This window comes from Nuphar pumila, chromosome 17, assembly GCF_984573655.1.
Source record: "Nuphar pumila chromosome 17, dmNupPumi1.hap1.1, whole genome shotgun sequence".
NCBI lineage: Eukaryota > Viridiplantae > Streptophyta > Magnoliopsida > Nymphaeales > Nymphaeaceae > Nuphar > Nuphar pumila.
Window position 1 is genome coordinate 81483436 of NC_143265.1, and position 8960 is coordinate 81492395.

The 8960-nt window shown below is 38.5% G+C and overlaps 1 pseudogene across 1 annotated transcript; it reads right to left on the reverse strand.

The window, feature by feature from the left end:
* Positions 1-2920: 2920 nt before the first annotated feature.
* On the reverse strand, positions 2921-5831 carry LOC149812469 (cation/calcium exchanger 4 pseudogene; annotated as a pseudogene). Its single transcript, XR_016428554.1, has 2 exons — positions 3155-5831; positions 2921-3025 (listed from the first exon to the last, which is right to left on the reverse strand). The product of XR_016428554.1 is annotated as a cation/calcium exchanger 4 pseudogene (transcript).
* Positions 5832-8960: the final 3129 nt, after the last annotated feature.

The window sequence follows — 8960 nt, forward strand, 5'->3', positions numbered from 1 at the left end:
ATTGATTGTTTATTAAGAGGAAGTCAAAGGACCTTTGGTCCCTTATTGAAGAATATACTCTCCTTTGCGTGAGCTACATTTCTAGCTTTTTTTTATTTATTCTCTTTCCTTTTGAAAGCAGTACTTGCCAACTTCCTGTCGTCGATAATTTGTTTAATCTGAGAAGATGGAAATAAGATGGTACTTGCGTCACAGACATCGGCAACATTTTTGAAAATTTCCTGATTTTATCGTCATGGTTTTAAAAGCCGATATAATCTCCAAAGAATCAAATAATTTCCAAAATATCTGTCATTTTTTTAATATATCATGTTTTATCATGACATTAATGCAATGAAACACTTTTTAATGGTACTCTATAGTTGTATACTTTTCTTTATAATTTTACATATACCTTAAAGTTTCTAAAGTTGATATGTGATGATATTTTTCTAAGGTTGTTACAACAAACAATATTTTTTTTTAGTTTATCCGATATTTTACTCGTGAATTTCGGGAGGAAGGAATTTCTGTGGTGGTTTTGTAAATTTTCAACTTAATCAGGTCCAAACTTTATCTATGCATAACTGAGGCGCAGTGGCACACCGGAGACTATTCTAAGGAATTTTTGTTGAGTACTTAATACCATATTGACAACTCACGCCAGATTTATGAAAATCTCGCAAAAAATATTGCAAAGTTAAAAACAGCAATTTCTCGTGCTATTTTCAATTTCTCACATTTTTTTTATAGACATATAAATATAACATTTTAAACACGATATTTACGTTTTTAGCAGATATTTATAGTGAAAAAATCATGTGTTATTTATTTTACATATTTTTATTTTTTATTTATAAAAATATTTTTTATTTTTATTTTTTTTATTTTTTACTTGTTTATCAAAAAAAAATGCATTGTTTTAGAGCTGGGATCTGGGAGAAATAGGATTCCACAAAAACATATAAAATGTGTAAAATACATCTGTAATATATTTCTCAAGCCCAGTATCTATTGTTCATATTCAGCTTGCCAAGCCCATTTACAAGTTTGAACAAGCTCTTTACGAGCCGAACATGATGAGCAGAGCCACAAGCAGCTCGGCTTCTTTTCCAGCCCTAACTTTCAATAACAGAGCGATCGTGTACGACACGGCAAAGGCACAACATGAGTTTGACTTGTCCCCACCAAGTTGGCATAGTGATGCAGATGTATCGGATGCGGTCTGCTATAATGTTGTCACAATCGGTTTCAGACCTAAATCGATCTTTAAAATGATCTAAACCGGCCCTGGTGCATAATAAATAGCCAAAACATATACATTTTCGACCATGAACTAATTTTCACGTCTCTGTTCGACAGTTTTGAGCAATGTTGTCAGGATTGGTATGGCCCTGAATCGTTTGGCCACCGATTTATCTGTATTGGCCGATACTGATACTCAACTGAATCATTGTATCTACCCAAAAATAATAAAAAATTTATTATGTGTCAAACGTGTTAAAATTATTAAAATAATATTTTAAAAATAAATTTTAGTATTTTTTTATATTTATTAAAAAATAGTCTATTCAAGGTTTTGAAGCGTATCATTTTCTGCCGATACAATGCTATGCGCACAGGTACTGATAACATTGGTTTTGAGGGAAAAGTCAGGTCCTGAAATGTCTTTTCAGAAAATATGACTCTTTTTGAAATATCAGGCAAAACGTGGGTATCCAAATGAAATTTTCCAAAAAAAAAAAACGTATTAAATAAAGCTTTTCTTGAGATGAAAGTTAGGTCAACTGACAACTACCACATTTTCATTCTAAGAAGCAAAGCAGCTAGGTGGGCGCCATCTTCCAAGAGACACCAATCATTCGATCGCCAATAGACTGACTGGGCGATACTGAGCAGGTGGGCTGCTAAAAGCAGCCAAAATGGCTAAGAGAGAGAACTTGTGTCACAACGAAGGAAGCCAATAAATGACCCTTAATATGGTTAATCCATATTATTTATCAAACTGCACAAAGTTACCAATGTAGGGAACCACTCAATACACCATCGATAGATCCAAGTAACAAAATGGAAAGAAGAGAAAAAGAAATCAACCACACGTGGTTCAACAAGAGTTTCCTAAGTCCACGGCCGTACTGAAATCCTCTATTAGATTGAGAAAATACACGCTCACAATTACAACAACCATCAATATTTTTCCTCATTAATATGCAACAAATCAATTTTATATATATAGTCTTGCTTGTGAATTTCTAAAAATCATGCCCATTCATTGCTAATAAGAATCCCAAAACTTTAGGACAATAACAGAAGATTGAAGGTGCCACACTTTTCTTAAAGATTAGGGAAACAAATAATGCTCTACCATATGAATAACATTAATAAGTTTGAAAAGATGCTTATAGTGAACCAACTACCAAGCTTATGAACATTTTGGCGTACACAAAAATAAAAGGTAGAAGAAAAGGTCAGCTTGCCTTAACAACAGATGCAAGCACAATTGCATCAGCCTCAAATCCGAACAGCACATGCTACAGATCATAACTCTCACTAACACCAAATTCACGTCAGCCTCAACACTTTAGAGTAAAAATTTGCTAAATATGTACGTCTCAAAATATAAATAACCTTCAGACCCAAAATGAGACCAGGATATCCACCCCTATCATGAAAATTCTTATAACCATAAAGCTTACACACACAAGATTCTAAAATTGAAGTATAGAGAGAGAATGGATCCTCCACATGCTAAACCTCCAAATATTTTATTGCACACAATGAGCGGTGCACAGTGAACCACAACACCCCAACCAAGCCCACCCCATCCTTCCATCACAGAACACATGCATACAATTGCATAGAAAACTTTTCTTGTGCAAGGTCTTTAACATTTGAACAACAAAGCAGATTAATTGACTTACCTTCACCAAGATGTCTCGGACAGAAAAGCATAAGTTTATTGATACATAGAACAAATAAAGATTGATTTCATATTCAATCTGAGCCCCTGAATTAAAATTTGCAAGAAGTGGAAACTTATCCATACCTGGAAATGAAAAATAACAATTGTGTCCATTCAATCTGTGCAACTAAAAACTGCCTACTAAAATCTGTATAAGATAATGTGAAACTGATTGCGATGACATGAACCGCAGAATCAATGAGATGTAAGAACCTTTTCTTCTGTATATATAAGCGACAGCAACTGATTATCTTATCCCGGCAAAATTCAGGCAAGGACCAAACAGATGGACAAAGTACTTCTTGAAGTAAAAGAGCTTTTGCAATGCCAGATGAAGGGACGTGATTAAGATACAGTAAACTGCAGAAAGAAATGAAATCTGCAAGCCATCACCATCCGTCCATAAGCTAGATATCAACTGAAAGAACACATCTCCCAAATCTGCCCAGAAAAAGTAACTACTTGGTGCAGCTCCTTCTGTATAAGCTTAAGCCAGTAACTATGATATGACAAACTCCCATGTTTCACAACAATGTCATTGCAGACCAGCCAGTGATATAACTCCCATTGCATTGCCAACTCTAATGAAAAGGAAAACCATATATAGAATGATAAGACCAACTCCTAACAGCTTACTCGGACGCATGTCATTCTTAGGCAAAATTACAAGAGCCCAGACAAGTCCACAAACAAGAAAAGCCATAGTATAAATCAAGCTGTTGTCGCTTGGAACTATGAATGCTCCAGGCCTATTAGACCATGCTCCAAGTAGCATTGAAACCCCTAATCCCACGAGTGTGTTGAACATTGGTCCAGCGTAACATCCTGAGAAAGCAATCTGCACGCCATCCCCCCCATTCATAGCCAAAGCAACATTAGACATCAAATCGCCCATTGAGTTTCCCCATGCCAATACAGTCAATCCAAGGATTGAAGGGTTGATCCCAAGTATTACACCCAATGCAACTAAGAGAGCTACAAGTTCAGTAGCAACAATGTAGAACCAGATGATACTCATAATGAATCCTCCTGAGACCCATGGAAACAAGAACCTCCGAGGGGGACGTTCTGAATGTGTGAAGTAATATGCAAGAGTTCCAAGAGCTGCACCAATAACGGTGCTTATAACATAGACAACCACGTCAACTGATGATGCCCTACTTTCTTGAGTATTATAAAGAAAAGCTAGAAGGATAGGAGCTAATGTAGCGCTTGCAACAGCATATCCCTTAGACCATCTTTCCTCCTCAACAATGGGTATTGTCAATCGCCTTGGCAATGTTAAAGGAAGCTCTAAAACCAATAATAAGAGCTTCAAACAAGAAAATAAAGAACAATCACGCTCCTGATCATCGCTCCAACCCCATAACGGCCTCTGTTCATCGATCACTGCTTTCAGTGACTGATTCGAGTATAACGCAACATTTGACGCCCACATCCATTGAGGCAATGTAGCATACAAGTGAGCAACATCATCAGGATTGTTCCCAAATGTTTCTATATCCAATAATGGACTGTACATTGAGTCATCCCCTTCAATCCTCTGAGAAAATACACTTCCTCTTACAGGCAGTAACGGCATCACTGCATCTAAATGCAATTTCCTGACATGCTTTCTCAGCACCTCATTCGCAGCAACCACGAAAGCATACACCAAGTATATCGAAACAAACACAATTGCTCCCCAGACACTGACCCGACCAACAATCAGAATCATACCAAGAGATGCAAGGGTCGCTAGGAAGAAGCAGACATCCCTAATAAAGCACCGTTGATCGATCTGAGTTTGGTACCCGGAGATGCACAAGGATACGGTGCCAACAACAACACAGGTGACAAAAATAGCACCTCCCAACACACTGTTAAGTCCCACCTCGCCGGTGCCTGAGCCCACAAATGCAGCAATACTGGCAAAAACATCCGGTGCACCATTGCCAAGAGGAAGAAGCGAAACACCAGCAACTGTGGGTGGCAAATTCAAGAGGCTGGAGAGCTTCTCAAGGCAACAACAGAAATAGTCTGCAGCTGTATTACCCAGCATATAGAAGAGGGCAGCAAGCCAGACGCCCAAAACCATATAACCAACAAAACTTACTCGCTCGCATGTGCAGTAGAAGAACGTTATGTAATCGAAGTACCCGCCAGAACCGCATTGCCTATTCGATCGTAAGAACTCGCAACGATTACCATATCCTTTATGATCCTTCAATCCCGTGCAGACCGAGGGGTTATCGATCGTCACATTGTTCTTCACCTCTAAACCATCTTTCAAACTGGCGATCGAAGAATTGACGCCAAATTCCACCGGATTTCTTACAGAGATTTCACTAAGACTTCGCACAATGAATGAATTCCTCTTCAAAAACCTAATTTCCTGAAATCCACCTTTCTCCTGAGTCCACTGAGGAGAACGAGCATTTGGGTTTTCACGAACGTAAATTTCAGGATTGCATAACAAATAAACGAAAGATAGAGCAAATAGAAAATTGATAATCGATCGAACGCGAATCCTACGGATCGAATTCGTCCGATCTCCCTGTTCCATATCATAAACCCTAGATCCCAAAAGGAGGAAATCAAACTCGGAACCGGAAAGATGAATTCATCATACCAAATTGCAATGGCGCTTCGCCGATTTCCTCGACTTCGGCAGCATCAGAAATCACGAAAAAAATGTACCTCCAATTCAAACTCCGATTGAAGATGGGAACGATTGGGAAACGCCTAATTGGGGAAACCCTCGCTTCCCCGATTCAAAGGAAGCGTGGGTTTCGAGGCTGCCAGCTAAGTTGACGCTTCCGAAGAGATTCCCCGGAGTGCGAAAGGGAGTAGCAGAGAGAGAGTTAACGATGGTCTTTCCGTCTCTCCTTCCCTTCACGCTCCCCTCGCTCCTTTCTGTTGGTCCGTTGATCGCGGGAAACTTCGAACTGCCTCTTTGGTCTTTATTTATGTCACCGATGAGCGCGATATTTTTGTAATTATCGCGATTTTCATAAGCCGTGTATTATTAAAAACACGATATTTTCAAAATATAACATATTTTAAAATATCGAATGTTATTTATATTACACTAATTTTCATAAAATTTTAATGCGTTTGGGACAGCTTATAATTTCCTGAGAGTTTCTCAATAGTGAACATATATTTAAATATATCGCAAGAATTTCCCTTATAACTGTTTGTTTCGTTCTCTTTTACGAGAAGAGGCACAAAATTTCTAAAAAATCCTACCACCTCTGCCTTCTTACGAAGAATGCTTTCACAAGGGAGGAGGTACTAAAGGATTCATGCATGAAAAGTGTGGGCAGGTTATATGTTTCCCCCAGGAACACGCACTGTAGTTACAGTGCATGTTCCTTGGTCCCCGCACAGCATGACACTCAGGCTCAGTGGGGCGTACGGGGGAGCTGTACACTGCCGTACATCCTGCAGGCTTATATACGGCTCCCCCGTACACCCCATTGAGCGCCATGCGATGCTCAGTGAGGGACCCCAGAACATGCACTGTAACTACAGTGCATGTTCCAAGGGTGCACACGCAACACCCTCTCATGAAAAATGGTAGGTGGTATGGGATTCACTTGTGCAGACATGACACTTTCTCACAATAAGGATTTGGTGTCTGTTTCATTTATGGTGAGAAAAGAAGAGAATGATTGTCACCTCATCTCTGTCTTTTAAAAGTTGCATGAAACAAACAGGCCACTTATAGAAATAGTTGATAAGAAAATAAATGCTTGTATAGTTGGTATAGATTGATAAAAATAAAATTAAGGCTTCCAATGGGTCAGATTTGTATTAGGTCTGATTTTATATTTTAAATTGTAGACATAAGAGTAAGGTTGTGGTACTTGTATCAAATTGTTTGAAATCAATTTTGTTTTTTGATATTTACACTAATAAACTAATAAATCACCCTCAAGATTGAATACCTAGTTGTGCTGGCTTTGCGTGTTGTATTTACCGTCATTGTTGTCGTATTTACGGTCATTGTAAAACTCCCTGGGCTTACCCCTCCCCCCCAAGGTGTCATCATGCTGCTTCAGATTATGCACGGAGTGATGTCCATGGAATTTGAACCAATACCACATGTAAAGTTCACATTTTTTTTGAATTTTTCAGGAATAATAAGGGATTATCTCGGTACTTTTATGAGTAATTAATTGACAGTCAATTTTGTATGAGATTTTAGATTTTTATCAAGTTCTTTAATACTTATAAACTTTTTAAACACCTTTGATTTTGGATCTCGATGAAAAATCTATGAGGATAGACCTCATAAAACCCAGTTCAAAATATGCATTTGAGATGCTTAAGATCCACTGGATCTTTTAGTTAAATGAGTTTGGATTTAGATAATTAATCTGAATTTATAAAACACCATAATAAGGACTTGGATCCATTCAATGGACCCGATTCGAGTTTAGAATAATTTTGAGTTGGATCTTGAAAGAGATCCAAATTATTCAAAACCTTAAGACATAGTGTAATAATCGCAAATTTTATACAGTTACCTAGAAACTTTGTGTATATACATATTTTATAATTAGCATGATTTGGGCCTAGGATCCGTTACCCAGATCCAAAAAGAAAAATATATATGCGTATTAAAGTATAATAGCAAATAAACTTGTCGAATCCATCGTTGGACCCAAGTGGATCCAACCCATGGATCCACTGTTATTCACGCGACCCGGATCCACGTTTTTAAATCCTTGGATCCAAAACGCTACCGGATCCAGCGTCGCGGTTCGGACCCGGCCCACACCCTACAAAAGGAAACGAGTGGGGGTTAAAAAATAAATAAATAAATAAAGGGGCAACCCGATAGGGGTTGCCCGATAAAAATAGGAAAGGGGGGAGAACCCCCTCTCCCGATAAATCACAAGTTAGGGTTCTTTTGAACCCTAACACATTGAGAGTGGGGGAGATGGGGGAGGGAAACCGCAGCCGCCGGAGGGGAAAGCTTCCTTCCTTTTCGAAAGGCCACCCTCCTACAAAGGGGGACCCCCGAACCCCTCTTCCTCCCACTCTCTCTCTCTCTCTCTCTCTCTCTCTCTCTCTCTCTCTCTCTCTCTCTCTCTCTCTCTCTCTCTTTTGCATCTCGTCTCACCCTCTCTCGGTCTTCATCCTCGGGTTTGTGTGAGCGGCAACAGTGCACCGACGTCGACGACCTCCTTCCTGCAACCATAGCTGCCCAAACGCCGGTCAAGGTAGGGTTTCTGTAATTTTTTTAAGGTCGATCATGGGTTGGGTGGGGTGTGGGTTGTCCAAAACCCAAATCGGTCGAGTTGCAGGGGGGGAAATCTCCAATTTGGGGTTGTCTGTCAACCCCAAACCGAAAACCCCAAATCTATGATTTGGGGGTTTCAGATTCTTCTTTTTAGGGGATCGAGCGTGGTTTGTGTGGGGGTTTCAGATCATGGTGAAAAAAAAAGGAGAAAATAAATCCGAAAACTATTGTAATTTGTTGAGCATGTTACATTCTTACCTAAATATAACCTGTAACGAGTATGCAATTCTGTTGTTCTGAACATCAAATTATCTTAGAATCTCAAACAAGATTAAGTCTATAAGTTAATCTGTTTTATGGGTATAAGCAGGGTCGACATGTGGAAAGAGAGACTTTTATGCAGTTTAGGGAAGTCATGATCTGATCATGTCCTAAAAATTTTAATTCATGGGTTATACCTGTGTATGTCTCTTTGGATTTCATGATTTAGTTTTGATCTACTTTATTGAAATTTATGATTTAAGTTGCATACACATTCCTCTGAAATTTCTTATATATGTATATATATATATATATATATATACATTCTTATAAATTTTATGATTTAGCATTGTATATAACCTTTGGAACTGCGTGACTTGGCTGAGGATATATTCTTTTGAATTTCAGGATTTATTCTGTGCAAATCTTTTGTGCTGAATATGAAATTTTCTGTACCAAAAACTTTCATTTTTCACAGTTTATGGCTTAATCTAAGTAGTTCTTCTTGCATATAGTAATAGTTGC